This window comes from Nomascus leucogenys, chromosome X, assembly GCF_006542625.1.
Source record: "Nomascus leucogenys isolate Asia chromosome X, Asia_NLE_v1, whole genome shotgun sequence".
Taxonomy (NCBI): domain Eukaryota; kingdom Metazoa; phylum Chordata; class Mammalia; order Primates; family Hylobatidae; genus Nomascus; species Nomascus leucogenys.
Genome location: NC_044406.1, coordinates 11,821,111 through 11,838,304, shown reverse-complemented (window position 1 = coordinate 11,838,304; position 17,194 = coordinate 11,821,111). Strand labels below are relative to the sequence as shown.

Sequence of the window (17,194 nt, the reverse complement as noted above, 5' to 3'; positions counted from 1 at the left end):
TTCAGCCTGGGCAGCTGAGCGAGACTCAGTGTCAAAAAAAGAAAAGAAAAAATGCTCAACATCAGTAATCATGAAGGAAACACAAATCGAAACCACTGTGAGATACCACCTTACCCCAGCCAGAATGGACATTAAAAACTCAAAAAACTATAGATGTTGGCATGGATGTGGTGGAAAGGGAATGCTTATGCACTGCTGGTGGGAATGTAAATTAGCACAACCTCTGTGGAAAACAGTATGGAGAGCTCTCAAAGAACTAAAAGCTCTACCATTCAATCCAGCAATCCCACTACTGAGTATCTTTCCAAAGGAAAAAAAAGTCACTATATAAAAAAGACATCTGCACACATATGTTTATCACAGCACAATTCACAATTGCAAAGGAATGGAATCAGCCTAAGTGCCCATTAAACAATGAGTGGAAAAAGAAAATGTGATATATATATATACACACACATATACATATATATACACACATATACATATATATACACACACATATACACATATACATACATAAATATGTGTGTGTGTGTATATATATACACACACACACACACACACATACTTAGATGGAAGTGGAGACCATTATTCCAAGAGAGGTTAACTATGGAATGGAAAACCAAATACAATTTCTCACTTATATGTGGAAGCTAAGCTATGGGTATGCAAAGGCATACAGAGTGGTATAAAGGACACTGGAGACTCAGAAGGGAGGTGGTAGAGGGAGCATGAGGAATGAAAAACTACATATTGGATGCAATGCACACTACTCGAGTGATGAATGCACTAAAATCCCAGACTACCACCATGCAATTCATCCATTTAGCCGAAAACCACTTGTACCCCTAAAGGTACTGAAATTAAAAAAAATTTTTAATACATATACTTCGACATATTTTGAGGTGGCTGTTCACAGGGCCTGCCAACAGAAGTGGCCTGCAAAGCTATCTTGTGTGAAGGAGATTTGCAACTGTAGAGGCAGTAAAATGAAGTAAACAACAGATGCTATCATGTATTCTTTGAAACACCACCCCACTCTCTGCCTCTGGATCCAGGAAGGATCACCTGGAGTCTGACACTTTAAAGGCCCTACAGAAACATTTATCACAGGCTCCCATCTCTTCTCTCTGAGGGCTGCTACTTGTGAGACTTCATCTGCATAACAAGACCACCTTTACTAGCCAGGCTTCCTCTTCTCTCTGTCCCATAACCTGTCTTGCCACCATAACCTGTTTTGCTATAATGCAAGCCCTCATTCTTGCTGTAACCTCAAGTTGGTATAAAAGTGTCAACCCTCTAGCCATTTCTTTGAGTTTGTATAACTTGTATGACTTCCATACACATGTGCACACAATAAAATTTGTATGCCTGTTTTTCCTGATAATCTATTATCAGTTTGTTTTATAAACTCAAATGACTGAAACTTCAGGGGAAAAATTTAAAGCTTCCTACAGTCTCACTTATATGTGGAATCTAAAAAAAGTCAAGCTCACAGAAGCAGAGAGTACTATGGTTGTTGCCAGGGGCTGGGAGGTGAGGAAAATGGGGAGATGTTGGTCAAAGGGTACAAACTTTCGGTTATGAGTAAGTTCTGGTGATCTAACACACAGCATGGTGATCACAGTTAATAATACATTCTTGTTTACCTGAAATCTGCTAGGAGAGTAAATCTTAATTGTCCTCACCTCCCCCCCCACCCACACACACAAATGATAACTAGATATGGCGATGAATGTGTTAATTTGTGATAATCACTTCACAGTGTATGCCTATATCAAATCATCACATCGTACAGCTTGAATATATGATTTTTGCTTGTCAATTACACCTCAATGAACTAGAAGAAAAAGTAAAAGGATCCTGGATCACTTCAAAACATAAGCATGGCTGTGATTGTGTGAGAAAATCAAGAATGCAGCTAGGTACATGTTTTGAGTTTAGAGTCTGTGCACAGGTTGGGTCTCCAAGCCTAATGAAGGTATCCTAAAGTAGTGGGAAACATCACCATGTTGAGCCTGCTTGGAGTTGGGTGGGTTGGAGTCAACTGTGTGGATGACATACCACAAACTCCAATTTGATTTGGAGATACATCTCTGACAAGGTAATGATTTAGAATAGGGTTCCTCAACCTTGGCACCATTGCCAGAGCATTCTTTGTGATGGGAGCTATCCTGTGCATTGTACGATGTTTGTAGCAGCAACCTTACCCTCTACCCACTAGACTGGTATCACTCCACTTGCCCACCCTTACACCGCCTCCCCAAGTGGTGACGACCAAAAATGTCTAGACATTGTAAAATGATGTCCCTGGGGGGCAAAATAGCACCTGGTTGAGAACCACTGATTGAGATGAGAATGACCATGAATAAATTTCACCATTGTATTATGCCTGTATTTCTGCATTTTCAAAGTGGACATACTATTTTTCCAGGTGTTTCTTCTAAAGCTTTTGTTTGGATTTCTGCGTCAGAAGAAGGAAATGAAAAGAATGCCTTTAAGAATCTCCTATTCTCTCACATCCTTCCTCCTTCTTACTCATGCTTGCTAGTTTTTTTTCCCTCTTCCTACTGAAATAAGTAATGTTTTATTGAATTGGTTTAGGTTTGCAGTTTCTGTTTTCCTGCTTCACTAAGTATATATCAATAGATACATACTTTGCCACAACAATAAAGAAAAAATACTTTCTGATAGGTGGTCTAGGCTGGACTTCATTTTACAAGGCATTCCAAGGGGGCTGGGCGCAGTGGCTCATGCCTGTAATCCCAGCACTGTGGGAGGCCGAGGTGGGTGGATCACCTGAGGTCAGGAGTTTGAGATCAGCCTGACCAACATGATGAAACCCCATCTCTACTAAAAATACAAGAAATTAGCCAGGCGTGGTGGTGGGTGGCTATAATCCCAGCTACTCGGGAGGCTGAGACAGGAGAATCACTTGAACCCAGGCGGCAGAGGTTGCAGTGAGCCGAGATTGCACTACTGCTCTCCAGCCTAGGTATGACAGAGTGAGACTCCATAAAAAAAAAAAAAAAAACCCACCACCCCCCCACAAAAAAAAACCCAAAGCATTCTAAGAGATTTCATTTTCTGAAGTATCACAAAAGACTTCATTTTCTGAGCATCAGGAAAGTTCTAAAGGTATGTTAAGTCTTCTTCAAGCAAAGGACTGCTGGGCTGAAGCCCCAGGCCTTCTGTTTCCTTGAGGACTTTCTGTGGCTTGGAGGAAAAGCGGAAACTCTCTGGGCATTCTTTCTGCCTCAGCCCACCAGGGAGCTACATAAGCTTAATTAATGTTTGTAAAACATTTTTGAGATGAAAAACACCATTAGCTCAAACCACTGCTATGAAAAGTATTGTTTTCAAAACTGCATCCACACATTAGCTGTCTTAACTAGTCTTGAGGGAGACAAAAAGAACCAAAAGTACCAAATGGTGACAGAGGAGATGATGGAAGCCCTAATGGGACTCCTGGCTCCAAGGAGGAGCAGTGCTGGATGGATTCATTCCTATGTGTGCTGTATGTGTCCTGCTTTCCAGAACAACCTCCAGCAACTGATTATTTATGTGGGTAAATAACGAAAAATGCTGTTTTATGCCCGGGATGTTGCTGAAACAAGAAATCAGCATAGTCTCATATCCAGGGTGAGAACCAGGAGACAGAATTGGCTAGCTGGTGATGGTGCATCTGCTAAGAGATTTAGACAGTAAAGGATGACTGTCAGAGGCCATAAGGCCCAGGAAATGTCCTAAACACAGGGCTGCTGAGCACAGACAAAGCCTTTGTGTTGTACAGAAAAGAATCCTCTCTGGGCACAGCCCTTTACCAAAGCCATGGTGAGACAACTGGGTAGGAAGGGCTCCCTGGCAGAGTCTCTGGCCGACCTGCACACTGGAAGGAGCGCGTAGTGGGATGGAGCCACAGAAGGTCCAGCTTTTGCAGGGGAGAGGAGCCTTGCCCCTCCTCTTCCTCGGTGGTACCTGGGAAGCCCACGGGCAGGAAGCACACTCTCTTGCTTTGCTAGGTGTCTCTTTTCTCCTTTTCTTCCTTTTCACCCAATAAAACCCTGCCCTACTCACCCTTCAAATCATCTGCAAGCCTCAATTTTCATGGCCATGTGACAAGGACCCCATCTTCAGCTGAACTAAGGAAAAGTCCCCAAACAATGGGAAGAAAGGCAGGGAGTAGACATCCATTTTCCTGGCATGGATTGTGGAGGGGTACCATGGTTCTGACCAGATGTGTATCAGGAGCTTGGAATTCATAAGCAGAGAGGTAAAGCAGAGCTGAATTGAGGAGGTGTCCCTTCCTTTGAGCTCTCATGGTTTGGTGAGCAGGGTATGACCTGGAATTTGGCCCTCGATCTAGCTTCTACAGCCTGACATCCTGGTGTGCTGCATAACCTGTGTGGCCAAGTGCTGGGCCTTAGAAGACCAAGCCTAGCAGGATGGGGTTGCACCTCTGAGCTGCATCTCTTTAAATTGCCTCAGAAAGAATCTGGAAGCTGCTAGAATATCTACTACCAAGGTCCTCCACCAGATTTCTGGCGTCTTGCCCTTCCCTCCCACTTCAGTTAGTTAGTCCCAAGTTGCCACTCTCTTGTCTGGAGACTTGTCCCAACTACCTTCAAACTGTATAATCCTTCACTACCGTCACTGATGACAAGAGGAGAGCTTGATAAAACTCATAAAGCCTTGCATTTATTTGTGAGTCTGTTATAAAGTTCTAAAATTCAGCACTTTATCTTTCAATACGTTAGGGGAAAAAGTTATAAATATACCTGCTTCTGAGAACTTTAAGCTTCATGTTTCATATAATAATTTATCTTTCATTCCAGGGTTGGTAAAAAAACATATTTTTCCATAGAATCCTGGTGTCTGTGGTTTTATTAGAGGAGCCACAGTATTTTTAAATATGAGAGCTTCATCAGAGAGTGATTTGCTGGCCTATGGGTTTGAATACATTTGGCACAGACAAGTAAGTGAGGTCACTTTGCTCTCTTTTAAAGACTGTCCATTGCATTTCAAAGGAAACCCAAGCTCCTCCTCATGACAGGCAGGGCTTTAAAAACCTAGCCCTTGCCTCCCCTTGGGCCACTTCCATCCCTGCTCACTGCCCTTCATCCACACTGCCTCTCTCTGTCCTCTGGATATGTCGCTTCCCCTTGCTGTTCTTACAATGCTTAGACCTTCACTCTTCAGCCGACTGGCTCCTTCTGTCATTCATTCTTTGCTCCCCTCAGAGAGAACTGCCCTGACCACCCAAATGAAAGAAGTCCTTTTCCCAAATTACTGTCACCTTACTTTAGGATATTTATTTTTAATTTTAAAAAATTTAAATTGCTATTTTTTTCATCTTCAGTGTCCAGCTGGAATGGATATTTTTATAGCACTTACTACTCTGCAGTTAATATATGTCCTCACCTCTATATTCTCTATTATGTCCAGGGTGACTATGTAATGTATTATCCAAACTGAGACACCCTTGAGAGTGACAGCTATTAATAATTATAATGAGACAATGAAATAAGGTGAGACTCTCCCAGGGACACAAGAATGTATGGATCATTGGAGTTGAACCCATTAGAGAATGTAATCTTCCTTAGGGCATGAACTTTATGTGGTTTCTTCACTGTTGATCATCAAAGCAGGGAACTGTACCTACTACCGGTAGGTACTTACTGTTAAATGAACAAATGACTTCTATATGCATAGATTTACACGTTTAAATTTTCCTTGTCATTTTTGCATTTTTCCATATATTAATGTATATATTTACAATGTCATTTTAAGAGAAAGAAATCAGAAAATTATATGAACCTTATGTTCCCTATATGATATGTATAAATGTGGGTAATGACTGATAACAGGGAAAAATAAAGTGTTTATATATTTTAGTGATGGTATAATGCTTTTTCTTTCTTTTTCAATTTGTTTTATCCCTGTGACATTATCTGTAAAATTTTCCAAAACTAAAAGGCAAAAATGGAAAAATGAAAGAATGTTTTCTTTAACATATCTGACCCCTAAGCTACATCTCTAGCTCTGGCTTGCCTCTGTTTTATGAATTCCAAGCTCCTCAAACATATCTAGCCAGAACCATGGTACTCCTGCCACAATCCATGCTAGTAAAATATAGGTCCACTCCCCTGCCTTTCTACCCATGGCTCAGTTCCCATAGAGGTTACATGTGAACATCTGATGGTGGAACCTAAATCATGCTCACACACCTGTGTTGCAGGAAGTCTGAGGAATGAAGTTGATAGATTTCTTTCCATCACATGCTGAAAGAAAGAATGGTTGTTGAATGAGCCAATCCATACAGAAGCATTTATTTACTTCAACACATATTGAATGCCTACTATTTGGATGGCCCAGAGGTGAGAGCAACTTGTTGAAAGCTTTTTAAACCCTCATTTCTTTAACCTTATTTTTCCATAATTATCTTAATCTACTATTACAGGTTAACCCCTTTAACTTCTCTTTTCGAGCAGAATTATACTGTACGGGTCTTGGTCCGACATATTTTCCATGGTGTTGAAATACAAAGCAGTGATTCCATACCCAGATGAACAATAGTTGTGAAATGGATCCTAGAAGAATGGTAAAATCAGAGGAGAATGGAAGGTCATGGGTTTCCCATTTGGCTGAATTAAAATTCAGACTAGGTTGCTTCCCTTCCCCTTTGTTGGAGACATTTATAGCTGGGGGTTTAAGACTGAGATCCAGGCTTCCTTAAAGAAAGTTTTATTTTCAATTTCAACAAAAAAGCAAAGTGTATGATGGAGAGTCTGACCAATTGGATATGTATTTCCATTTGAAGAAGCTCTTGTATTGATTTAAAGAAGCTCTCGAACACTTGTTTTATTGCTTTTCAATTGGTCTCAGGTTTTCAATAAAGACAATAGGAGGCCAGGCATGGTGGCTCACGCCTGTAATCCCAGCACTTTGGGAGGCCGAGGCGGGTGGATCACGAGGTCAGGAGATTGAGACCATCCTGGTCAACATGGTGAAACCCCTTCTCTACTAAAATACAAAAACTTAGCTGGGCATGGTGGCATGCACCTGTAGTCCCAGCTACTCGGGAGGCTGAGGCAGGGGAATCGCTTGAACCAGGAGGCGGAGGTTGCAGTGAGCCGAGATGGCACCACTGCACTCCAGCCTGGCAACAGAACAAGACTCTGTCTCAAAAAAGAAAGAAAGAAAGTAGGACAGTGGAAAGAGCACTTGTCACTGCAACTTGTGACTTTGATTAACCTCTCTGCATGCAGGCTCTCATTCATGGTAGTGTTGCACTAGTTGATCATCAAGTTCTTATCCAGCTCTTATTTACTATGTTTCAATGGTGTAATTTAAATAAGTTAATAACCAAATAAATAATTGAATAAGAGCTATTTGAGTCCCCCATTAATCTACATTGAGTTTCACATATTTTTTCTAACATATCACCTAATATCTATTTATATCAGGATGGTGAGAGTACAAATGTGTGTTTTTTTTTTTTTTTTTTTTGAGACGGAGTCTTGCTCTGTCGCCCAGGCTGGAGTGCAATGGCGCGATCTTGGCTCACTGCAAGCTCTGCCTCCCAGGTTCATGCCATTCTCCTGCCTCAGCCTCCCAAGTAGCTGGGACTACAGGCGCCTGCCACCATGCCTGGCTAATTTTTTGTATTTTTAGTAGAGACGGGGTTTCACCGTCTTAGCCAGGATGGTCTCAATCTCCTGACCTTGTGATCCGCCCGCCTCGGCCTCCCAAAGTGCTGGGATTACAGGCGTGAGCCACCGCGCCCAGCCGAGTACAAATGTTTTTTCCATAGTATGCACACCAGTATTCCTCTTCCTTGGCTCCTTTAACCCTCTAACTAATGATTGTATCTATAGCCTAGTTTTCTTTAGGAAAAAAACACATTTTACATAATGTATTTCTATATTGATAACTCTTAGAAGTTAAAATATTTAATAAACATGAGCTTAAGACTCTGGGTACAAATGTCATTGTGTAGAAATCAAACAGAAAGAAATGGATGTAATAAAAGATGACTGTGGGCTGGGCACAGTGGCTCATGCCTATAATCCCAGCACTCTGGGAGGCTGATGAGGATGAATCGCTTGATTGAGCCTAGGAGTTCAAGGACAGCCTGAGCAACATGATGAAACCCTGTCTCTACAAAAAATACAAAAATTAGCTGGGCATAGTGGTGTACACCTGTGGTCCCAGCTACTCAGGAAGCTGAGGTGAGAAGATTGCTTGAACCTAGGGGGTCGAGGCTGCAGTGAGCCATGATTGAGCCACTGCACTCCAGCCTGGGTGACAGAGCAAGACCCTGTCACCAAAAAAAAAAGGACTGAATAATACGTAATATTCAACATTGAATGCTAGAATTAATTTAATAAAATATATAGTTGACAAAATATTCCATTTTTCTTTCATTCCCACGGACACTAACACTGATAGAGACATCATCATCTCTTGGCTGGGTATCTGCAAAACCTATGGTCAGTAAATGTTAGGAACACCATTATCTCTTTCCAGAATACCTAAATAAATCTGAGGATAAAAACCAGAATTGTGGATACATAATTTCTTGTTAGAATGGCTGCAAAACCACACGATCAATACTGAAGCTAGTGAAACACTATCTGTATCCTGGAAAATTGCAAAAATTCATGGTCAGTACCATGGTTAGGGCCACTATCATCTCTTAACTGGACACATGCAATATCCCATGGTAACTAATGTGGTTAAGGACACATCACCCTTTACCTGGACAACTAAAACATCCTAAGACCACTAACATGGTAAGGGACAGAACAACTTTTATCTGGATACATGCAAAATTCAGAGGTCAGCACTGTACATACAGACACCATCATCTTCTAATTAGATACTTGCAAAAACCCCATGGTCACTAATGTATTAGACAAACACCATCTCTAACTTGAACACCTAAAAAGGCCAAAATAAACATCACAGTAGGGGCACATCATTCCTTGCCTAACTGCAAAATCCCATAGTCATGATCTTGATTAGGGACACCATCAACTCTTATCTGGATGCCTGCGCATTTCCAAGGAAAACACCTTAGTTACAGGCATCTTCATAGCTTAATAGGATATCTGCAAAATTCCCCTGGTCGCTATGGTGGTTAGTCAACATGACTTACAAGAATACTTGCAAACAAACTTGGTCACTATGTTGGCTTAAGAACACCTGTATTGCTTACCTGGATATCAGCTTTGGTACTAACATCATCTTGTACTTGGATGCAAGCAAAATCTTGCCTTCAGTACCATAGGGAAGTTTTCAATAATCTTTTAATTGGAATTCACAAAAACCCAAAGAGACAATAATGCTTAAGGACAAATCTATAATCTGGACACCTGAAAATTCTATGGGCACTATAAACTTAAAAAAAAAACCATAAAATCTACCTAGATACTAGCAAGTATCTAGGATCAACATTGTAGTTAGAGACACCATTAACTCTTGAGTGGACATCTGCAAAAACAGCAATCAAGAGATGACGGTTCAACTAACAATAATATTTAATTTGTGATTTTGCTGCTATCAGTTAAGAGATGATATGGGCCTTAATCACAGTAGAGAAGGCACCATCATCTCTTAAGCGAATCTTTAAAAAAATCATGATAAAAATTGTGTTAGGAATGCATGTACTATACGAACACCTGCAAAATTCTATGGTTACTTGATAATTATGGGGCCCTTCAAATCTACCTGGAAACATTCAGATGTTCAAAGTCGACAACCTACTTAGAGGCATATTTTCGTCTTGACAAGATAACTGCAAAAAAAAGTCATGGTCAATATATAGGTGTTGGACAAAATTATAACTGACTTGGATACCTGAATATATTTTAGTCACTACTAAGGTTAAACACATACCTAAACTCAAACAGAAAGGGATACTGCTTCAGAGTATTTATTGGGACACTATCATTTCTTACTTGAATAGCTGCAAAAAACCTCTGATAACACAAATGTTAGGGGCACCATGTATACTTACCAAGATATCTGAAGATCACATGATCTGTAGGATGCTTAAGGCCCACATAATCGCTTGTCTACAAGCAAAGCCCCCATTAATGGTCATTATGAAGTTCAACATGATCTTTTGGCTGGAACCTGAAAAACACACCGTGACAAATGTGATATAGACACAACTTTTCAACTTGGACAATTGCAAATAATCTTATCCACTTCCATCATTGTAGGATACATCTCTACCTGGAAACTTGCTATAATACAAGGTCTACACCATGGTTAAAGACACCATTGCTTTCTGACTGCACATCTGTAAAAATACCATGGATAATACTGTGATGCAGAACATATGAAAATTACCTGGATGTCTGCAACTCATAAAACACCCACAGTGTGAAAAATAAATTTTCTCTAAAACACAGAACAATAGGGTAACATGGTTACTAGAATCGTTTTTTAAAAATCACATGGTAAACAAGTTTAGGCAAACAAACATCACTTATCTAGATATGTAAAGACCAGATGATCTGTGATGTTTTAAGAAAACAAATGTTTTCTTAAAATATAAAAATATAAAAAGGGAAAATTCATGGTTTTGAGAATTGGTAAAGACTATCATTTCCTATCTGAATATTTAAAAAGAAATCATGGTAACATCAAGTGTTAGGGACACAACCATCACTTATATCTATATGAAGATAAGGTAACCTGTGCTCTGGTTTAGGTCTCTCCATCATCATTTACCTCAAAACCAGCAATATCACATATTAATTACCATAGATAGGCTCACCATGATCTCTTGACACACCCTGGAAAACACATTGTGGGAAATGGGTTTGGTACTAGTCTAATTCTACTTGTACAACTACAAATTCCCTTGGTTTCTTGAATCTTTTGGGGCCCATAAACGCTAGATAAGGGCAGAACTACAAAGACAAACTATAGGAAGAGGCACCGTCCACTCTTTGACAGATACCTCCAAAAATCCCATGGCCAATGTGGTCATGAGCAATATGATAAAATACCAAGATAGCTGCATATATGTCTATCAGTACAAGTGTTAAATACACATTATCTCAAAAGAAAAATACATTAAAAACTCATGGTTCCTGTTAGTATTAGGGACAATTTAATTTTTAAACTGCATACATGCCACAAACAAGGTTTATATAACGGCCTTGAAAACACCATTCATTACTTACATGACTGAAAAGACGAAGGCATCTAATGAGTTAGAGTCACACCATCTCATGCCTGTATACTATCAAACAACTTTTGGGAAGCCTGAAAGAGACAAACACAGTAACACTGTGTTAGAGGGACCATACTCGCTTACCTAAAAATCTGAAGAACAGGTGGTCTGTAGTGTGGTAAGACCCCATTTATCACTGACCTAGTTACTACCAAGAACACATAAATGACCACTGTTAGGTTCACTATGATTTCATGACTACGGGTACCTGAAGAAACACATTCAATGATGAATGTGTTTAATGAAACATGCTGTTTTACCTGCAAAAAAGGACGGGGCACCTGCAACTTGTATCAGTCATTTTCCTCATTAGAGGAACCACCAACGCTACCTCGATCTTAGTAGAACTTTGAGATCAACACCAATGTTAGAGAAACCATCATCGCTTGACTTAGAAATCTCATTGTTCATACTGTAATGTGGAAGAGTAGGATGACTCACCTGGATACCGGCACAGCCCTCCTTAGAGACTAATGTTAAACACACATTATACCTCTTTTATTTTTTTAAGAGACAGGGTTTTGTCCTGTCACCCAAGTTGGAGTGCAGTGGTGTGATCACAGCTCACTTTAGCCTCGACCTCCTGGGCTCAAGTGATCCTCCTGCCTCAGCCTCCAGAGTAGCTCATACTATAGGCACATGCAACTATGCCCAGCTTGGTTAGATACTACACATTATATCTAAACTCTAAAATAATAAGGGCTAATGCTTACTAGCCTTGGTTGGGAAAACATCATTTCTTAACTGAATGCCTGCAAAAAAACCATGGTAACACAAAAGTTAGAGGCACCATCCACACTTAATTATAGATCCGATGATCAGATTGTTTTCTGAGTGCTTGCTTAAGGCCTACATCATTACTTACCTAGATGCAAGCAAAGTCTCATTATTGATCATGATGGGGTTTACCATGACTTCTTGACAGGATCCTAAAAACACATTATGACAAATTTGTGTAGACACAGCTTTTTTCCTTGAACCCTGCAATTAAGCTTATTCACTACCATCATTGCAAGAACCATCAAGTATACCTGGAATCTTGCAGTACTGCAAGGTCTATAGCACTGTTAAAGATACCATTTTCTCTCTACTACTTACCTGCAAACAAACTCACAATTGCTACTATGACATGCAACTCCATGGTTAATTCCTTGGATAGCAAACAGCTTACCAATCACAAAGTTAAACATAAATTTTCTCTAAAATATAGAACAGCAGGATAACATGGTTGCTAAAGTTGGTAAAGACTATCATTTCTTACCTGAGTACCTATGGAAAAAATCACATAGTAAAAAAGTTTAGGTAAATGTATACCACTTACTTAGATATATGAAGATCTGGCCGGGCGTGGAGGTGCACGTCTGTAATTCCAGCACTTTGGGAGGCCAAGGTGGGTGGATTGCTTGAGGCCAGGAGTTCGAGACCAGCTTGGCCAACGTGCCAAAACCCCATCTCTAAAAATACAAAAATCAGCAGGATGTGGTGGTGCACACCTGTAATCCCAGCTATTCAGGACGCAGAGGCACGAGAATCGCTTGAACCTGGGAGGTGGAGGCTGCAGTGAGCCGAGATCACCCCACTGCACTCCAGCCTGGGTGACAAAGCGAGACTCTGTCAAAAAAAAAAAAAAAAAAAAAGGTATATGAAGATCTGATGGTCTATGATGTGATTAAAGAACACACCATCACTTGCCTGCATACCAGAAACGTCTGCCATACCAACCATTGTTAGGTTTATCAGGGTCTCACTACAGAAACCTGAAATACACATTGTGAAATATGTGTTAAAGGACACAAACATTTCCACCAAGGCATCTGAAAATAACCTTCGTCACTCCATCATTACAGAACACAGAAACTCTACCTGGATACTTGTAATAATGCAAGATCAATACCACTGTCAGGTAAGACGGTCATTTCTTGACAGGACACCTATAAAAATCCCCTGGTTACTGCTGTGGTGAGAAACACCAATAACAAGGATAGGCACTATCACTCAAAACTCAGAGGTTAATCATAAAGTTATTCTAAAATATAAAAAGTGAGAAAAATAATGTTTTTTTAAATTGGTAAGAGCTCTATCATTTCTTACTTGAACAGCTACAACAAAATCATAGTAACAGAAGTGTTAGGGACACCATCACTTACCTATATAAGGGAAGATCAGATGGGCTGGGCTGTGTTTTAGGCCCACATTATCACGTACATCCATATGAGCAATGATCCCTGTTAACTATTATTGATAGGCTCACTGTGACCTCTTCAAATGAACCTAAAAAATATACTGTTGAAAATGTGTTTCCTAAATGTATCATTCTACCTGTACACCTGCAAATTCCCTTGGTCTCTTCCATCATTTCAGGGCCCATCAAAGGTAACTGGATGCTTGCATAACGCCAAGGGAAAACACTTGTAAGAGAAACTTTCCTCTCTTGAAGTGATACCTACAAAAATCTCAGTATTACAGTGATGGACAATATGATAAATTACCTGGATACTCGCATATCCATATATCACTACAATTGATAAATACACATTATGTGTAAACAAGAATACAGTAAAATCTCATCCTTTCTAGCAATGTTAGGGAAAAATTAATTTCTTAACTGCATGCATGACAAACACAAGGTTACAAGAATAGTCTCAAAAAATCATTAATCACCTACATATCTGAAAATAGGAAGGTTGCTAATGTGTTAATATCACATAATCTTATACCTGTATACTAGGAAAGAACTTAACAGGATACCTACAGGAATACATGGTAGACAAGTGTTAAGGGCATCACCCTCACTTACATGGAAATGTAAAGATCAAATGGTCTGATTGTGGTAAACACACTTTCTCAATTAGCAGGTTACAGCAAGGTTCCATTAATGACTATTGTTAAGCTCGATTGTGAGCTCATTACAGAAAACTAAAAAACACATTGCTCAAGTGTGTTTAAGGAAACAATTTGTTTTACATAAAAAAAGACAAGACACGAATAATTCTGGGCACTTCCATCAGCAGGGAACCTTCAACACTACTTGGATTTGCCATGACTTCAATGTCAACAATGTAGTGGCACCATCATCTCTTGATGATGTTGAAGTCTCATGGTCAATAACGTGGTGGGAAACAGTAGGAAAACTTACCTGGATACCTGCATATCCCTCCCTCACTATAAGACTAAGCACATTATAACTAAACTCTAAAATAATGACTAATGCTTACCAGCATTGGTTGGGAAAATATAATTCCTTAACTAAATACCTGCACAAAATATGGCAACATAAAAATTAGGAAAACCATCTACAGTTACCTACATTTCTGTAGATCACATTTTTGTAGGGTGTTTAAGGCCCACATCATAATTGGCTTGGATACCAGCAATGCCCCATTGTTGATCATGATGAGGTTTCCCATGACCCCTTGACAGGAACCTGAAACCACATTATGACAAATGTGTCTGTGGACACAACTTTTCCACCAGAACCCTGCAAATAACTTTTTGACTGTCATCATTGCAGAAGACATAAATCTACATGAAATTTTGCAGTATTCCCAAGGTCTACACCCTTGAAGGACACACCATTTTTTCTTGACTACCTATCTGCAAATATACCACAGTTACTAGTATAAAGCACACCAAGTTGTTATCTGTGTACATGCAAATCATTTGATACTCACAGCGTAAACCATAAGTTTTCTCTAAATTAAAAACAATATAACATGGTCACTAGAACTAGAAATACTGTCATTACTTACAAAAATAACTGTTACAAAAGCACATGGTAAACAGTTCACATAAACGGACATCACTTACCTAGATATATGAAGATCAAATGGTCTGTGATGGGGTTAAACTGAACATCATTACTTACCACAGATACCAGAAATGTGGCCTGATAATGACCCCTGTTCATTGGGATTTCTTCCAGGAATCTGAAAAACATATTATGACATATGTGTAAAAAACACATAACATGTTCTAGCAGTACAATTTGCTAAGAGCTTTGGTTGCTTTTATCACTATGGAAAACATGAACTCTACCTGGATACTTTTAGTACTCCAGGACCAAAACTATTGTCAGACACCTTCAAAATTTCCATGTTTACTACAGCAGATGGGAACATCTCATAATAATCTGAATATGTGCAATCCAACAACGCTCACAGGACAAAACAAATGTTTTCTTAAAATATAAAGAGGACTAATTTAACTGGCGTGAGATGGTATCTAATTGTGGTTTTGATTATTCCTCAAGGATCTAAAACCAGAAATACCATTTGACCCAGCAATCCCATTACTGGGTGTATACCCAGAGGATTATAAATCATTCTACTATAAAGACACATGCACACGTATGTTTATTGCACCAATATTCACAATAGCAAAGACTTGGAACCAACCCAAATGCCCATCAATGACAGACTGGATAAAGAAAATGTGGCACACATACACCATGGAATACTATGCAGGCATAAAAAAGAATGAGTTCACATCCTTTGCAGGGACATGGATGAAGCTGGAAACCATCATTCTCAGCAAACTAACACAGGAACATAAAACCAAACACCACATGTTCTCACTCATAAGTGGGAGGTGAACAATGAGAACACATGGGCAGAAGGAGGGGAACATCACACACTGGGGCCTGTCAGGGGGTGGGGGGCTACGGGAGGGATAGCATTAGGAGAAATACCTAATGTAGATGACGGGTTGATGGGTGCAGCAAACCACCAAGGCACATGCATACCTATGTAACAAACCTGCGCGTTCTGCACATGTATCTGAGAACTTAAAATATAATTTAAAAAAAGATAGTTGAATTTTCAAAAAAAATTTATATATATAGAGGAAAAACCCTTGGTTTTGAGAAGTGATAAGGACTCCACATTTTTTTTTTTTTTTTTTTTTTTAGACAGAGTTTCACTCTGTCCCAGGCTAGAGTGCAGTGGCGCTATCTTGGCTCACTGCAAGCTCCGCCTCCCAGGTTCACGCCATTCTCCTGCCTCAGCCTCCCGAGTAGCTGGGACTACAGGCGCCCACCACCATGCCTGGGTAATTTTTTGTATTTTTAGTAGAGACGGGGTTTCACCGTGTCAGCCAGGATGGTCTCGATCTCCTGACCTTGTGATCCACCAGCCTTGGCCTCCCAAAGTGCTGGGATTACAGGCGTGGGCCACTGCGCCCGGCCAGGACTCTACATTTCTTACCTGAATATCTGAAAGAAATCATAGTAATGACAAGTGTAAGAGCCATGTTCATCTCTTATCAAGAAATATGATATTCACAGGCTGTTTTTTGGTTTAGGTTCACATCAACACTTAGTAACATAAGTATCTGCCACTGAAAACCAAGGTTAGATTAACCTTCATCTCTGTAATAGGACCTCAAAAACACACTATGAAAAATATGTTTCAGGACATAAGTTTGTACATCAGAAGAACAGCAGATAAACTTAGCCACTTCCACAGTTATGGGACATATCAAATCTACCTGCACAACTTCAGTGATACATGGTCAAAATCTATGCAGAAATCCATTATTTCTTGACTGGACACCGGGAGAAATCCTATTGGCAGAACAGGGGTGGGGAACACAGTGATACATACCTGGCTGGTTACCTGCAATCCCTCAACACTCTCAGGGTTCAGCATATACTTTTGGTGAAACAGAAAATGGGAAAACTTGGCCTATCTGCGATTGGTAAGGACTCAATCATTTCTCTCCCAAATACCTGGGAAAGAAATCATGATGGGAAGACATGTAGGGACACATGATCACTGAACTAGGTCTCTGTAACAGTCCCACACTGCAGGCTGTGGCACTTACTTCACCCAGCAATGTCTCACATTACCTAGGATTGAGAGGCCTGCTGTGATGCCCTGACACACATCTGAAAGACATATTATGGAAACTGCTTGGTCCACAACCTATGCTACAAGGACAATCACA

At 40.0% G+C, this 17,194-nt stretch overlaps 1 long non-coding RNA gene across 1 annotated transcript; it reads right to left on the bottom strand.

Moving 5' to 3' along the window:
• Positions 1-2,369: 2,369 nt before the first annotated feature.
• On the bottom strand, positions 2,370-12,419 carry LOC105738515. The gene is made up of 7 exons (XR_001114334.1): positions 12,350-12,419; positions 12,117-12,180; positions 11,965-12,003; positions 11,202-11,283; positions 6,228-6,281; positions 4,078-4,251; positions 2,370-2,464 (listed from the first exon to the last, which is right to left on the bottom strand). It is a non-coding gene; the product is annotated as an uncharacterized LOC105738515 (long non-coding RNA).
• Positions 12,420-17,194: the final 4,775 nt, after the last annotated feature.